Consider the following 18,261-nt stretch of genomic DNA (forward strand, 5'->3'; position numbering starts at 1 on the left):
GCAGGTCAGATTAGTGCAATAGTGCCTTCTACTGGTCAAAATGGGATCATGACATTCGCTGATGCACTTGCACTGTCCTCCATTTAAGGTTTTTGTCCTCATTATCTTAAACTAAATATAGTTTATAAATAGTTAACCACATATGTGCACATTTTTAAAGCTTTACATTTTCTTCACAAATCTAATTGTCGTGCACAAATGTGTAGGGTTAAATTTTTATTTTCACTGATAACTTGTGTATATTAATAGTTTAATTAAGTGCGTATACACACACATGTATTCCACCCATTTCCCACATATTCCATGGCATTTAAATATACAGCATAGTATAATTTTCTTACTGCAGGCTTTCATTTAATTCCTGCGCAGTGTTAGTCCAGTTTTTGGCTGTGTGTGGACCCCGATGACCTGTGAGATGTATATAGTAAACAGTACTATCTGGCCGTATGGCACAGCTCCCATTCAGGGCTAGTGTCCAGAATCCTGTCGTTTTTTTACGCTCGCATATCAAAGCGAGACTCCGCTGTCATATCTCACTGAGCACAACATTGTAAAAATGGACTTAACAAGCCGTGAAATGTGTTTTGAGTTTTTAATTTGTACATTTGGCTGTTGCTTTTAATATAAAGTGATTTACATTACATCCAAGGTACCTTTATCTTAAAAAATGTGCTTTAGTCAGATTTTATAAGTAAAAATACTTATGATTAAGGATACTCTTCTTAAAATTTAAGAAAATATGTAAATGAAACAAATAAAAGAAAATGTTTAAATGTAAACGAAACAATGATGAAACAAAAATTGAGGCTCAGGTATTTCTGAAGGATTTTCAAAAATGTGGGACATATTGTGAATTATATGTGTTATGAAATTTAAGGACATGATTTTATGTCCTTATAGTATTTGAGAGTTCTTAATGCATTTAAATAAACTTAACTGAAACGTATGTCTTAAATATTGTCCAGTTGTGTATCATGTAACTTTTTGAGTGTGTTAAATTTATATTCAGATCAGTTTTCTCGATGTCAATTTTGAAGTCTTTCTTTCATTTAACCCGGAGCTTAGGGTTACCTGTGTTCCTCCACTCCCTTCCCAACAATGTTCCCAATATCTCTGGCCAAATCACATTCCTGAGGCATCGTCACAATGGGAGAACTGTTTGATGGTTAGTCTCTCCCTCTCAGGTATTCTCCTTATTTAGAAACCTAAAGTACACCGAAGTCCCATAGCTGTTGTTGCTGACCACTCGCTGTTTGTGAACTTAAAACAATTCAGAAAATGTATACATTTTATTTTAATTATGATATAAGGTAAAAACATATTATAGAAAATATACAAAATTGAAGTTCTCAAAATTCTCAAATGCTTCTTTAAATATAGTTTTGCATAATCACGAAGTAGAAACCCATTGGTTATACTTACAAAATAAAATGTCAGCGTTGCTGTCAATAGTAAAAGCACGTTCCGTGTCTTTAATCAATTTATGATGCATAAATAAAATGAAGTGCTGATAAAGCAAGATAACAGAGGCGACCTGTCCATATCCGTCTAACGTGTTTCATTGCTCTACTGTTTGAAGATAAATTTGCCAAAAACAGAACTTTTCCGGCAGAAGGAACTCTGGGGGGGAATAAGTCCAAAACAAAACATTGCATGATAGTGTTTAAGCACTTCCATCTGTCCAGCAAAATTTCAGGCTAATAGCCTGTGGCGCATCAGTCAGTTCCCCTAACTCCGGCAACCTGACTCTGTCCTATTAAATCTCTCCACTCCTCCAAAAAAGAAAAAGAGCGAAAAAGATCTCAAACAAACCTAAGTCAACTGAAAAGTGATGGTGGGGATGATGATGATGGTGGTGCGATGAAGCGCAAGCCCTAATTAAGGAGAAGAAAGGACCTCAGGCACTCAGTGATGTGGAAAAAAAGGGCTCATCATTGTGGTGTGTTTTTTTTTAAGGACCGCTCGCTCTGTGAGCAGATGACTGCCGCTCACCTTGCCACGGGGTCTGCGTGAGATTGGTTCATTGTCAAGGATTTTTTTTACCCATGATTCCATATGGTATGGAGTGGGCTACATGTTGCCCAACATGCCAGTGCAAATGTTTTCTCAATTAGGTGTCTTATCTCCGGTGAGTGCGCTAGCATCAGATGAAGCTTGCTGACAGCGTAATGGCAGCGAAAACCTCGGAAGGCTCCATCAAATGGCAGCTCTGCTACGACATCTCGGCCAGGACTTGGTGGATGGTAAGTTGGCAGAGACCAGACTTATTTTTTCTTCTTTTTCATTCCATCTTTTTTAACAGGGAAACTTCCCTCCTTGTCTTTATGAATAGAGAAGACACTTAGTTTTCCTTCCACTCTTATATCCTAGTTTTGTGGTCTTTTTAACCTGCTCGCTTCTTTTGTCCACTTTGTTAAAGATGTCATATATCAACTGACATGCAGTTCATGCTGTTTTCTTTTAAACGCTCGAGTCGGACAAATACATCCTCAACGACAAAAGACCTTTTGTCACTTTCGCACAAGTGACAGTTCATTTCCTCACCTAACTCGTTCATTCATTACTTCCCCGCTGTCACTCCGCAGACGAGACGTCCTGTGCCGTTTTTTCCCAGCGACAGCAAAGTTTTGTGAAGGAGCCCAAACTAGGAAAAAACGTAGATTCTTTTTAATCCCTTGTTTACACTGAGGTTTGTGGTGCCCGCGTGGTCTGTCGGTGCAAGACTGCGAGACACGGAGCTCCGCTCCTCAGCTATGACACGCCGTCGCCGCAATTAAAGCATGGAGAGGAAAAAAAAGTGTTCTGGGACAAGACGTGCTCTGTTCCGGGGCAGATTAACTTGCTTGTTGTGGTCAGCGAGGCCAGACAACCTTTGACATTTCTGTCGCTCTAACAGAAATGAGGAGAGGGGCAGCGAGGAGAAAAAAAAGACTGGTTTGCGAGATGAGGAGGGGTGAAGATTCACAATAGTCTATTGTGGACGGCAGTTACAAATGAGCCGCGGCGGGTACACGAAAGGCTTTTTGGAGCGCTCTGTATTCATTAGGCAACGAATCATTAGCCCAGCTTGAACTTCAACAGCTTCTTTATTATTACCTTCATTATTAGAATTGCTACTTTCAAACCGTGTGATGTGTAACTCAATTTTTTTGCTACACAGAACTGAAATAAAAGGTAGTTGTGTTGCACTGGGACAAAAACTGTATTATTTCCCCGGCAAGGGGTCTGTAAACTTCAGATCTCGGATTGTGTTTCCTCCCTCCTTGCACTTTTCCCCTCTTGCAACCTCACCCCGGGTCACCAGCAGCACACGGGCATGTCTCGCTGTGTGATACCGGTGAGGAAAGTTGGTTACTTGAGTACATGTCTCTTTGCTTTTACTGCCTGCATGGGAAACTGCTTAAGTAGCCAGATTAGAGGAAGGGGAAATGTTATTTTCTGCTATCTGGATGGAGGGATTAGTGAGACGGGTGTAGTTTCTGTGGAGAAGGGGGTGGTGATGTGTACAAATTCTTTATGATGTATACTGGGGCCAGTTCTGGAGAGAGTCACCGTGGGAATGTGAGCCTACCCATTAATTGCTTGGGGATTTTTTAAACTCTTTTTAATTGTTGAATCTTAGGTTAGTTTTGATTTGAGTTTTTTTTATTTGAATTGTGATTTAGTTTAAAGTTGAATTTTGTTGGCTAGTTTGTATGAGTTATGTTTGTTCATTTTGGTTATATGATGCATTATAGGCCAATAGAAGTTTCCAAATGTCCTAATTTGAATAACAAATAACCTTTTAAATATCATTTTTGTTTTGCTGGTACTGTGTTTTATAGTGATGTCTTATAATATTATTTTATAATAATAAATGGGATGTGATAACATGGGATATGACAACACAAACATGAGAAAATTGTAGTAATAAATTAGTAAAAGGCAATTTTTTTTCTGTCCATTTAGATGATGATTATCTTTAATATTACGTTCTTCAAATAAAATAAAAAATAATATTATGGATATTGCACAAATAAAAAAAATACATTATGGATATTGCACAAATATTATATGTATTTTACTTTGTCATGAAAATCCGTACAAATACTTTCTTAATGCAACATGTGGTCAGGTTTAGATTGTGTATGTATTTGAACCTGGCGTATTCAATTTCAACACCGATGTCTCGAACGGTGATTTATAAATTAACAAACTGGCTTCATAATCTGTGGCATTATTACAAAGCTGAGAAATTATCAATGTGACCTGATTGGTAAAGATTACAAAAATTGTAATGAACTGATATTTAATTTAAATGATTTAGTTCACATTTTCTTCATTAAATGTATAGAGTTTATGCATAATGTATTTTATTTAGTAGGGGATTCTTTAATAGGGTCAAAGGTGTGAATTTGCTAACCCCATTTTTTATTTGAGGAATTATCTTGGAGCCACCCAGACATCTAATGAGCTGCCCCGTGTTTTATTTACAAAAATAATGGGTTAAGATAATTGCTTTCATTGTGATTATACTACAAATAACCCAAGCAATTCTTTACCTTGTTGTCAAATTTGTATCGGTTGAACATTTATTCGACGTTTATCTCATCAAAGGCAATTTTCCGTTTTAACAATTTAAAGAAACTTTAAACATGTTTTGTGGATAATACAACCACGTTCGCAACCATGATTTTAATTCGGCTATTTAACGTTTCAGCATTGTTTGAAATTACCCAGTGCAATTAACCCCGCTCATTCTCCAAAGGTGCTTGAGGTTGAGGGGGCAGATCGCGAGTGCTGTCCACTCACCAGTGGGCTTATGTTTGCTATGATGGGATCTCTTACCACCTGAGGGGCTAATGGGATTTTATCCTCTGTACAATTGGCACTTCTGTAATCTGCTTGTCTGTGAACAGACACCCCCAAGAGGCACTAATGTGTGAGTTGATTCGTACACATGAGAGCTGGAGGGCATAAGATCATTGTAAGAGCTATCGTGGTTACCGACACAAATTAAAATGAAAAAAGTTAAAATAAAAAAATAAAATAGAAGCGCGCTGTCAAGTTGCATAAGCCCTTTGTGTTCATTTGCACATGCATATATTCAGACTCATTGCATGTCATTTAAAGCTGTTTTATTTAATGCTTTTTATTCATTCTAAATGGCACCTTACGTTTGTGATATGATTTCACCCGTCTTATGTCAAACACTTTTAATTAAGGTCTTAAGGCGGTCGAAGGGGAGTGACATTGAATGGAGAATAAATGATGCATGCTTTTGCAATTGTTTCTTTTATTGCGCTAAGATTATTATAACGTTTTAAATCATTTATAGCATTATCCAAAATGTGTTATTATGTTTGATTACTTTGATGTTTGTGTTGCTGGTCTTGCTATGTGTTCTGAACCCTTTGACATAAATTGAACACGAATAACAATGATATGAATATGAATTATAGGCCGATGCAGTGGCATTAAAATGTTAGTTATAAATGTCATTTTTAACAATGTAGGTTAAAACATATTATCGTTTTCTTTATTTATGTTCACTTTGCCAATTCTTTTTGTTGAAACGCAAAGCTCACATAACCAAAACTAAAACAAATCTGTTGTGGCGTTTGTAAATCTATAGTGACGCCCTATTTTATTTAACGTCCCGTTTCGCTGCCTGTTGTCTGGCCGGCATAGTTGAGCGTGTGTCATGTTGGAGTGGAAGATGTTTCTAATTTGTCTTCCACCATGGACTACGGAGAAATGATTAGAGAGGAGGAAATTGGAGAATTAAAATTGTCTGCTTGAACTTCCTGAGCACCGCATGCTTTCTCAGCGTCTCTGCTCAGGGACTTCCAAGCCGAGCCCTGAAGCGAGGGAGCAGCCATTCTATCCCACTCGTTGAGACCTCCAGAGCGAGGCCGGTGCTCGGTAAGGGAGAATTGGGCGCACACTGAGCGTACAGCGACTCTCAATCTGTTAATGTGCTTTGCATTACCACCCTTGAATGACTCATCGGTTGCCTGATGGAGTCAGAATTAATTTGTCAATGGGTGACAGCGCAGCACCTCTAAAAGAGCATTCCGGCACTGTTGCATGCGATTTTTGTGAGCTAAATATTTCCTTGATTTTAGTTTGATGTATTGGGCTGGTTGACGTATTCAAAGTCAAATAAAGTAGAAAATAATAAGGTTTGAAGTTTTAACTAAGTTTAACTTTTTTGTTATTGCAAAACAATGCTAAAAAAGACACATTTAATTCAGCATTTGTAATGTGTTTTGTCACACTACATGAAATATGTCATTTAACAATTTTAAAACGCAAGACATTTGTTCATTACAGTAAAAAGTTATTAGATAGAATTCCTGAAATAGCTATATAAACCAACCTAATGTCACACAAAACTTTAATTTAAATGTGTTCCACAATGACAAATATAACAACTTTCCCCAACCTGATTCAAAAATCTAAGTGTAACAAAACATTTTTGCACATAGTTGTATCATATAAATTATATATTTGTGTATACATTTTGTAGTAAATTGTGAAGTTGATTCAAAACCTTGTGACAACTAGCCCTGGTCTCCTTAATGTATAGATGTATTTTATTGTTTAATGTGTTTTGTTTTCTGTACAACATCTTGCATAGTCACCAATGAAGCAGACATATACGCGTCTGATTCGAAAGAAAAGCGTTTAACTTTTCTAAAAAACAGTTGCACCTACGGGACATTCTGCTTGACTTACGCAGAAGCTCTAATATCCGTTCATATGTTTAATGTATTTAGTAGAAAACGCAGCTTTAGGGCGTCTCTACTTTTTTGCATTTTGATGTGTATCAGTGCAGCCAATAAAAAGCTTCAAGAGCCTAATGGTTTATACTCCGTTCCAAGCACTCACTTTGTTACTCATGGTTATTTTTATACTTTTTACCCTTATTAAAACCGCCCGAAGCTGTGAAACGCGTGTTAGAATAAATTAATAAACGTAGTGATGTATGATGGGCTCAGACAATATTGACAGGTGAATTTTAGCGCTCTCTGAAGATTTCGCTTGGCACGCCGTTGTATCGTTGGCTTCCTATCAAGAGATGTGAAGAAACAGGGATCAGATTTGGATGAGGCTCCATGTGGAAAAAAAGGAAAAAACACAGCGGAGGAAGTGAGGGAAGCTGAATTTGGAGTTGGTTCAAGATATTAACTGAAAACCTTTGTGTCTTATCAAATATATTGGGCCATTTTGCAATGCTTTCAAAAATAGATGCTCGGTGGATTTTTACTGGTTTAAAAGCGCCGATGCGGTTTCTCAAGTTTGAGAAATTACACTTAGAGTGTGTTGGCTGGTTTTATTTAATATGTCTCCAAAAATTATAACATTAAGACTTATTCCATGTGTTATGCATATAATTTGTATAATGTGCTACATTTCTCCATTAAAGGACAGTAGACAGGTTGATGGCTGCTCCCAGCGGCCACGTTGTCACATCTATGTGACACCTATACCCTTGCCAAGGTCAAATGGCCTTTCTTTCGAGCTCGGGATGATTCAGCCCGACACAAATATTCCTTCCCATACACCGTTTGTACATACAAAGTGTTCGCGTTCATCTTTACTTGACCTGATACTATCACTTCTGTTTGTGAGTGCGACGTTTGTCCTGTTGTCTCGCTGATACCTTTACTCCCCCCTCCTGATCTTGTGTCTATGCTTTGGAATGAAAGGATCAATTGTGTGGAAGAGATGCGTGTGAAATCCCTGCTGTCTGGGAGGGGTTAAGGGTCGCTATGTGAGAAAAAGGACCCCTTTCTATTTCTGGCATGGGTCTATGTGCAGCGCTGCTCTTCGCAGGACACCCCCCTCGTCCCTGTTTCTCATTCGTCCCTCACTTTCTCTCCCTAGAGAACCATGGCTACTGGCCAAGACAGCTGGGTCTTTGGGCCAGTCTGGAGCCATGTTTTACGGCATGACAATAAGAGATGCTCCCTTCCTTTGCGTTTTGGAGAACTTTCAGCTTTGTGTTAACGCGACTGTGATCTGTAAACTATTGTGAGAGACCTATTTTTCTTTCTCTACCTTTGTGATGTACTCCATGTCTATTGTTGTCATTCTACATGCCCTGTCAATACTTTTATTGGCATCACCATGAAAGTTAGACATTTTATCTAAAGCTATATATTTTTATTGATTTAAGCTGCAATCTGTAAGTTTTGCCTCTTTATTGCCACCACTTTTTGAAAATGTCATGTTGGTTGAAGTCAAATGCCATCAAACGGACATGAAATTGTGCCTTACATCTCAACTTCTAAATCATCATTATAAGATGACTTTTGTGAATCAGGGTACATTATTTTATTCTCAGATTCTAATAGATGATCACTTTGACCTATATTCAAATGTGAAATCTGTGTTTGCAAATCTAACACTTTTAATATGGTCAACTAATCGATCGAACAAATTGAATCGAAATCATACTCGAATTGAATCAAAACCATACTCGAATTGAAACCACACAAATAAGAATCAAATCACCAAATTGGTTTACCCCAGCTATAATTTCTTACTTTCAACCAAACAAAGTTACGATCTGCAGCTTATATTTTTTGAAACCATAACGCAAGAGTAGCTTTAAAAACATGAGTATTACCTCAGTATTTGAGTCCTGTGTAGTTCTTGCCCTGTTTTACTTAGTTAGGAATATTGTGTTTAGTTTTGTGCCATTCATTCCTTTATGCATAATGAAACAAAATCCAGTTTCATTTTCAGACCCATTTTTCAGTACAGATTCACTTTACTGTCTACAGGTTTGATAGTAAGGTAAGGGAGTAGAAGGACTGATATCAGCTCTTTTAACTTGAGGATGTTTCTCTCAGGAGTTTAAACCAGCGGAAATTACTAAACAAGGTATGGATTGTGCCATGGCACCAAGCCATTCATCTACCAATTATGGCCCCCACCCAACACGCTCTCTCATCTTAGCAGTTTTTAGGCACACTTTTTTTCTTCTTGTCTGTTTCCTTGTTCTCCAAATCAGTTTGTTTATAAAGTTTTTGCTGTCATGTCTCACTTGATACTCGTCTTTCCGTGAACACACCGGCGGTTCGGGCAAGTATACAGAATGTGTCTTTCATGGGAGTTGTCTTTTTTGTCGTGAAAAAAAATGGAAACAGATTCCAAAAACACCATCTGGTATTTGGAGGGGTATATTTGCGTCTGTATCTGTGTGTATGTGCATGTGTGTTGAGGGTGAGAAGTGTTTTTTTTCCTCTATTGCTTTCCTTTTGGTCTCCAGCCATCCACCGTTTCACTGCCAAAAAAGGGTGTAAGTCGCCAATTGAAGGGGGGAAACGTGGCTAGTATTTGTGGGTGCCGGGCTTCGCTGGTATCACTGGATCCCAGCCAGGACTATTATCCCTCTTAGTCTTCAACAGTACCACCTCACTCACCTGCTTCAAAAGATCTGACAAAGTGATCTCCAAAGATTCAGTGATATGATTTATGACTATAGATCATAGCCGTGACCCACACCTATTTTATAGGCAACAGTACGTGACACATGTGACTTGGTATCTCAGGTGATCTGAGTATCCTCAACATATTCCAAATAATTACAAAAAAGGCCTTTTGATTAAATATTTGTGGTTTAGTCTTTGAATGTAATTTGTTTTAATATTTTCTTATGTTGTGTGATGAAACTCGAATGGCAAGTGTCCAATTTACATTATTTATTTGGCATCAATCTGACAGTTAAGGCTGATTTCAAAAGCAGATAGTTTTTGTATATCTGTAAGTTTTTGCTGTGATGGGCTATTCGAATTTTAGATTAGATTTTCGAATGGAATAACAAGTAAGTTAAAGGTTTGCTAGTACAGTAGTGGTCGAAAGTAATATCCAGTGGTGCGTATTTGTACAATATTTGTAGGTTAGATTATATACAATCACAATTTGAGATGGATAATACAAAATGGACAAAACATGACATTTTCAAGGTATTTATTGGGCAAAATAATTTGGCGTAAAGGCAAGCTACAAAATATCAGGGAATATAGTTTTCTTTTCGAATTTGTGCTGTCAAACGATTAATCGAGAATGTAGCTTATATATAGGCCTATAGCCTATATCAGGGCTGGTCATAAAAGACTGCCCGGGGCAGCATGGGAGATCCTTACAAAATCTACATCAGACAACCAACTTATTTTCTAAGCTGTTTTAAAGGTTAATGAGTAACTGTGTTAAATAATCGGGATCTCAATATTGGCCAAAATAATCGGGATTATGATTTGTGTCATAATCGAGCAGCCCTATTTTGAGTTATAGGCTAATTGTTTTTATGGTATCATAGCCTTCTTTATTAAGATTATATAGTGGAAAAAAATAGATATTATTTAATACTTTTTTATGGTGGGGCCAGTAAAAATGGGAATTACTTGCCAGACCAGGCCAGTAAAAAAAAATCCTTAGAGTTGAGTCCTTTTATGTTTATAAATTGTTCTATTTTTCTTAAATGTATGCATGTTTGTGTATGTGTTAATAAATTCTAAATTTTATTCTGGAAAAAACGTATTCTGGATGCGATTAATCGCTATTAATCATTTGACAGCCCTAATTCGAATATACAATAAATGCATAGAAACACAAAAAGCTCACTTGAGATAAAGCAAACGTTGACTGCAGTTTTATTTGTCATTAAAATTTGTTGATACCCTCTTGTGGTAATATTTCTACTCTCCTTGATCTGTCTTTATGAACTTTCCACATGTGTGTAATCTTTTGCCAAGCCTCCCTAAACTCTTCTCAAAGCTGAGCTTTAGTTTACAATCCAAACACACCAATGCAATTTTTGATGCTTTCATTGTGCCGTGCTTATATAAAGTTTGGAAATTTGGTTTGATTGTGAAGGCCGAGTGTGTTCCCCAGTAAACCAGTACAGTGATTGACATCTGAAGGGGTTAATCCCCACTGTTTGGCCTTAGACTTAATTCATGCACAAAACCATGAAATATGAGCTGCATTTTTTAGATGCACAGCTGGTTAAGCTTGGTGTAAAAGATCTGTGGGTGTTTTCTGTGTGGGTGAAAGCCTGCATGTGTTTAAATGGTTACAAAACAAAACCTTTTTAATAATTTGTTTCATAGTTTGTAACTGTAAAACGTCATTTCTTTTAGTGTTGAGGATATCATATCTGACGTAGGCTTGTTTTTACAATCAATTAGATGAGTAGATGATCACAGGAGATCAAATCTAGAATGCCACTCAATTCATTAAGAACGCTGGAGTGGATTAGGTGAGATTAGAGACCAAGCAGAGATGAGTGTATTTGTTGGGTGGCAATGCTGACCGAAGCAGGACACACAGAGGACACAGAATATGTGTTTGTGTGCGGGAGGCTGTATGGGCAGATGTCACCAAAATCAGGAGATTAAATATTGTGGGACCACAACTGCAATCGCCTCTGTGAAACTCTCCTGGTAGCCAGATCATTAGAGAATTGGCCTACTTTCAAAAGGTCAGCGAGATGCCTACTGTAGATAAAAAAGTACCTCAGTCCATGCTTTGCAATCCCACAATGAAAAGTGTGTTCTTTACGAACCCATGTAAAGTTAGTTTCTGGATGTCCTGTTCTTTTCCGCCCTCTCCGCCCATCTCATTAAATTGATTCAGGGCTGTGCCTTTCTGGTGGGGAGGCCCCATTACTTATGTTCGCCCGGTTCAGGGCACCTCATGACCCTCCTAAACCTGCCGCCGTGTTACACGTGCTTCCAACAGGGGGTGCTGCTGACCCCATGACTCTAGGGAGGCTTAACAGCTGTTGGGGGCATCTCTGGAGGCCAGTATCCCTGCTGCAGGACACAAGGGCAGACGGTGCATTTCGCTAAACCGTAGCGAAGTGATCACCGTAAATTCTGGCTTGTGCCCGTTTGAGAGATGGAGCATAGTAACCTGGATCTCTTGCTCCCCCCTTCTGCGGGCAGATTAAAGCGAGAGCCAGCTGGAGCCAGGGGACAAGCTGCCACGGGCCTCTCCAAGGTGACCCCTGGCAAAGCTGGCAGCACATCTGTAGCCCTGATGCGTCCAGGAACTCTGTCGCATCCCCCCTGTGGTCACGGCCGCTGGCAGGGACGAGCCAGCGAGGAGCCGGCTGTCTGGCAAGGGCCACATTGGAGGGCAAAGAGGCGAGAGATGGAATATGTTGAAGTTATGGCGCTCATAAGTGCGCGGACCTGATCGGACCTGTTGAGAGAGAGTTTCATGCACAGAGGCTTAAGAAAGACATGAACAACCACAGAACGTGTTTAGACACAGTCTAGCGACTGGCTAACTCACCATTGAAAGTTCTCTCTTTTTCTTTTTTTATTGTTATGCCTGTTGATTGTATTGTGTCCATAGTGGATCGCCCTTACAAAAATGTATGTGTTTGAAGTGAACGGTTAAAGACTGGTCCAAGATCTGTCTCTTGGGTGGCAGCCAGACTCTATCCCAGACTATGAATGTTGCAGTGTGGCCGGGAGAAGGTGAGGGCTTTCGTCTTAAGTGGAGACATCCTCTTGCAATCAGTGCGCCTGGCCGGAATCCTCCTTACTGCAAATCCAAGCCATCCGCTGGCACGCTCAGGTCCCATTTAACTCTAATTGTTTCCATCTTCCCATGTCTAAATGTGCTTCCCCTGTCAAAGATATCCTCTTCTTTTGCTCTCACACTCTTCTACCTTAAAGGTCCAGTGTGTAATATTTTGGAGGGTCTATTGACAGAAATGCAATATAATATGCATAACTATGTATTCAGAGGTGCATAAAGACCTTACATAATGAAGGGTTATGTTTCTTTTTACCTTAGAATGAGCTATTTCTATCTACATACACTGCCGGTCCCCTTTCACGAAATTCACCATGTAGTTTCTACAGTAGCCCTAAACGGACAAACTTCTCCTTCTGAAAACAAGCGAAAATGTGATGACATCTTAGTCCTGTGTCAGCCACCGCAGTGCTTCGAAAGGGAGGGGAAGAGAGCCGTTTGTTGCAGTTCCCAAACTCACCACTTGATGCCACTAAATTTCATACACTGGACCTTTTTGACTAATCAAAACACTGGAAAAAAATAAAAAATCACCTATAAATGCCACACTATTCGTACACATCTGCATGGCATGACTATTGAAAAGGCACTATAAATGTTCTCGGCACAGGTGCTGCACCGGAGAGATGTTGAAACCGGAGCTGTCTGTGGGAGACCAGCACTGATGGTCGACTGGGAGCATTAATGAACCATATTATGTGTCCCAGAATAGAGCGGGGTGGTGGAGGGCAACACAAATGGGCCTCTCTGTCCAGACCAGACATTTACAACTCAGATCTAAACTCTGTTACTGTGACCAGCGTTAACATAAGGAGAAACGTTTGAGGAGAATGGAAAGGATTGGTAAATAATAGAGCAATGAAATGTAAGACCCAGCGAGGCTTAACAGGCTTGTAAATGACAGTCTGGACCCACATCCATTCCAGCTGGAGATTTCTGTGGTGGTTTGCTCGCCCTGGTCAGAACTGGTTTGTGGGTCAGGATGGTCTGGCCTTATTGTCTGTAAATATTCATTCGGAGCGGAGGCTTTTGGTACCACCTACTGGTGCGGGAGTGAACTTTGATCCTGATTTCAATATTTGAACATTTTGTAAAGAATGTTATTTTTTTAACTATAATTCTAATTTAACTACAATCTTAATTTTTTTTGTCTGTGTTTTTGTGCAGCATTTTATGTTTACAGGTTTGCTATATGTTTGTGCCACATTTGGTGACATCCTCTTGTTTTGTACCTCCACATTTAACACTGCTATATGCTTCAATGTGGGAAATAGAAAAGTATCTACATTTCTTCTTTTCAAATATTTCAGATATTAGAATCTTTAGCCCCGTATCCTTTAAAAATGTGACATCATTATTACCCGACCTTTCCGTGGCACGGCCTCTTTGCCACCGAACCCTTTGCCAGATGGCTTCTTTGCTCACAACTCCATCGGCCGATTTCCTCCTCCGCCCACCCCCTCGCTCGCCACGGTGTCAGGTAGACGCTGTAAAAGAGGTGCAGGGGGATAGCTTTTCACCTTCTCCTTCTGTAGGACCCCTGCAGAGAGCAAGCTGTTCACCCAGTGCCCTCCATCAAAAAGCCATGGCGCGCCGACACACCTGTCCTACTCCCTCCATCTCCACATTTAGAGAACACAAATGTGCGTTATAGAAAGTGCTTTGTACATGATTGCTGTTTAAGACGCATTGCTACCAGATTGGTTGTCTGTTGTTTGAGATGCACCTGGGAGTCTGGAAGAGCTTTTGAGAGAGAGGATGTTTACGATATCTACAGGCTTGAGCTCATGGTGGGACAAGCACACGTGCACAACTGAGAGAGAGAGCAGGGGAGCTAGTCATTGTTTGGTATATTTACAGGACTGTAGCTAATAAAACTAAACTGGACCTGAGGGGAAGCAGCTGAACTTCCTGTAGCGGTTGTATTTATTTATTCGAAGGGTCCGTTTCAGGTCCCCAGAGCAGCCCGTAAACAATGAGCTTTCCTTTGCTCCAGATCGCCAATTCGACTCGTATTTATTTATAATTCCCCGAAACCACTTTGCGTTGCAACATGATAGCTCCTAGCTTGCGAAAATCTCGATCTCCGAAAAAAAACGAACAGGCCCTTTTTTTGGTCCTTTAATTCTGGCCGCTGGCCACTCACGCAAATAAATACCTTTCGTCTTAAACACACATCGGTTGATTAATCCGTCCCATCTGCTTCGCTCTTTGCATCGCTTCCATGACAGAGGAGTTTCCGAAACGTTGTGTGGATGACTCTGACAGCGTAGTGAAGACTGGAAAATACAATTGAAGCAAAAATGCTAAACAAATCAACAAACTGATGTAGCATGAATTTTCAGGTGCAAATGTTTTTTTGGAAATTTGTAGAGAAACTGACTTAAAGCGTAAAATACGTAAATATGTTAACAGGTGAAAATTATATTCGTGATTTCAGATGAATTCCAAACTGATATCGATCATTCCAAATATTTAACATCCTGCTAATGTTTTCCTGTAGTTGAGAACAGATGATGCATCTGTGATCTTTGTGCATCTCTTGAGGAGCGGCAGGTTTCGCAGACAGTTGTTGCTGACTGTTGGAACATCTGGTAGGCCAAATGAGGATTTGTCTTTATTCCCATTGGTAATGGTGTGTAGTACAGTTGCAAGATTTAAGGGAAAACTTGTTTTTAGAACCTGATTTAACTCCGAAACGTTTGGAAACTTGCTTCGGGGCTTGTGGTCCAACATTCCCCGAACATGATAAAGATGCTTGGAAAAGATAATCTGCGGAAGAGGATGTGCCCTTTATTGAGATGCATTATTGAATTTCAAGTTTTTCATGTTTATAGTTTGATCTTATAACTTCTGGTTGATGGTTCTTCTATATGTCAAAAGGGTGAATTTAGTTTTTTGCGTTTCATGTTTAGCTAGGTGGCGCTATGGAGCAAATACAATAGCTTGATGAATAAACAAGTTACTTGTGTTTAAAGTAAGTATAGAGTGTATCTGTCATTCGTTTTGACTTGCCGTTCTTCACCAGACTCCAAAAGTGGCCTTGCACAACTGTTAAAACATGTGACATCACTCAGGCGGTTGTTTTTTTCCAGAGGCTTGGTCTGAATATTCATGATGAGCGTATTCCCATGGCCCATTGGCTCCAGCTGTCCCAATATCAGCCAACACACATACAAACTAACTCAACCCCAAACATGCATTCTTACAAATGCATGCTCACACCCCGCTGCTAAAACTTGTTCTATTTCACTTCGTGTACTTGTTTAGCCGGTAATGGATTGTAATGAGTTGTTGTATAGGCCTAGTTTAATGTTGAGAAGTCTAAATGTGGTGTGAATATGTTTTGTGCATAAGCAATTAATTTGTATATTTAGAGTCTTGTTACCAACAGCCAGTGTTGTGTCTTGCATGTCAACAGGTTTTACTCCTTAAAGGGACAGTGCACTCAAAAAGGACAATTCTGTCATCATTTTCTCACTTTCATGTCATTCAATACCTTTATGACTTTTGTTTCTTCTGCAGAACAAAAAAATAAATATAGTGGAGAATTTTGGTAACCAAACAACATTGGACCCCATTAACTTCCATTGTATGGACCCAAAACCACTGGCACATTTCACAAAATGTGTCCTTTTGTGTTTCACATATACACAAGTCATATACAGATTTTAAATGACATGAGGATAAATAAGTAATAACAGAATTTCATTTTGGCTATCCCTTTAAAGTCACGTCTTGATTCTGTAATCTTGTGCATCTTGATCCAAACTTGTCTTTCCATATCCACTCTGCCCTCTGCCGAGTCGGTTAGCGTGTACATAAGAGGCAGCGAAGGCTTGCAGGAGGCCATAGCTGTAACCTGCTTATGAGTGGTTTTGCCAGGCTGACAGATGGTGTGGAGCGCCAGTCAGATGTGCCACATCCTTCACCAGTTCCCTGGCCCTGTCATCGCATCTCCAGCAACACACTTGGCCTCTTTTGGCTGTCTGAATACTTGCCTTTTCTCGCTGGGGATGGATTCAGTGCCAAATGGGACTGTGACTTTTTTTATTTAAAATATTAGTAGATCTTTGTAGGTCTTTTTGGCCATTCACACATCTAGCAGTGACAAGCCATCATTAGTGCCATGATTGATAATCCTTAATCTTGTTTGTGATATGAATTGATGCACGTTTATATTTATACTGTGAAACTAAATTCCTATCAAAACTAAATGACAGTTTAAAAAAAGAATTTTGACTGTTTAGCTAGGGCATGTTGGTTCGCTAACCAGTAATATTAGGGATTCCAAGGAGCATTTTATTATGTTTTATTTTATTTTTTAAATTACACAAATTACATTTATATTTAATTTATTTTAAGTTTAGTTCATTTTATTGTTAGTTGTTTTGGTTGTTTAATAAACTTTTTGTCATTATTTGTTATTAATTGTATGTGATTGCCTATAATTAAACAAAATGAATTATAATCTTTTTAATATTTTGTAAATAAATCCGCTAAAAATATCTTGATAGAGTCACAGAATCATAAATCCAATATTGTTTATCGTTTCGTGAGCTGAACACATCGCTACCCCTCTGTCCGCAATATATCAATTTCAACATAAAATGGTGCCTAGATTCATTTATTTGTTTTCTTTCGTCTCCTCTCTTCGGGTTGAGCTCAGGTCCTCATCTATTGAGAAGCAGGAGTAACTTTAGGAGGGAGGGGAAGTTTTGCTATAGCAGGAGCCTGAGCAATGTGCTTCTCATTAAAGCCGTGCGGAAATAAGTGCTGACCCCGCTCGTTCATGGGGGCACATCCATTTAATGCAGCAATGAAGTGAATTAGATACGGAGAGGGCTCTGGTAGCAGACGAGAGCGAGAGATGGACCGTATTCACGGGTGGAGGGAGCGATCAGACGCACGACTCGAGCGTCAGCTTAATTGAAAGTGAAGCTGAAAACTAAACACTTCCTTCGACATTCCAGGCTAGTTTGTCGGAGTTGCGTGTGGTCTCCATAGCCCATCACCTTCGGTTCAGATACTTGTGTTGTCACTGCAGTAAGACGTTGCGCTTGCCTTATTCAGTGAATCGTCACGTTTTGTGTTTTTCTTTTAGACCTTATAAAGAGTAGACGTGATCATTTAAGACAAACTAAATACATCCACCTTAAGATCTAAATATTGTACCTGAACCTGCTAAGCTGTTCTCATGTAGCATGAATAAATAGGACAGCACGGATCTTTTCCTTAGACCTCCTTGAGACTGATGGAGTTGTCAAAGGTGAAGACAGGCACACATACTCGCACCGTTGCTCCTCTCACACCCCACACTGGGCAGTCAGGCCGGCTGAAGTAAATGATGTTGTTCTTCTGTCCCAATTTTCCTCGATGCATCCTTCATCCACACCTGAAGGCTTGGTAGGTTTCTACCCCTGCATTGTTCATTATTCACCTGCTCCGTATCTATTTACCTTCGTGTCCACCATTGCACTACTGGAAGCATCACAAAGACTTTCATGAAGGTGTGCATGAACAATTCTTGGACATATTTGTCTGTAAATATACAGTTTGAAATGTTATAGGAACTAAAAGAGAAAGATAACTGGATACTTGGAACATTGTATTGAAATTCTTTGTTGCTTTGGAGCACATCTGTGTTGAGATCGCAGTGCTTCCGCTTTTAAAGCTGTTGCTATGTGAGCGTAAGCAGTGGGCTTTAGTCTGGAAGCC

The sequence above is a fragment of the Barbatula barbatula genome (genome assembly GCF_947034865.1).
Source record: "Barbatula barbatula genome assembly, chromosome: 13".
NCBI lineage: Eukaryota > Metazoa > Chordata > Actinopteri > Cypriniformes > Nemacheilidae > Barbatula > Barbatula barbatula.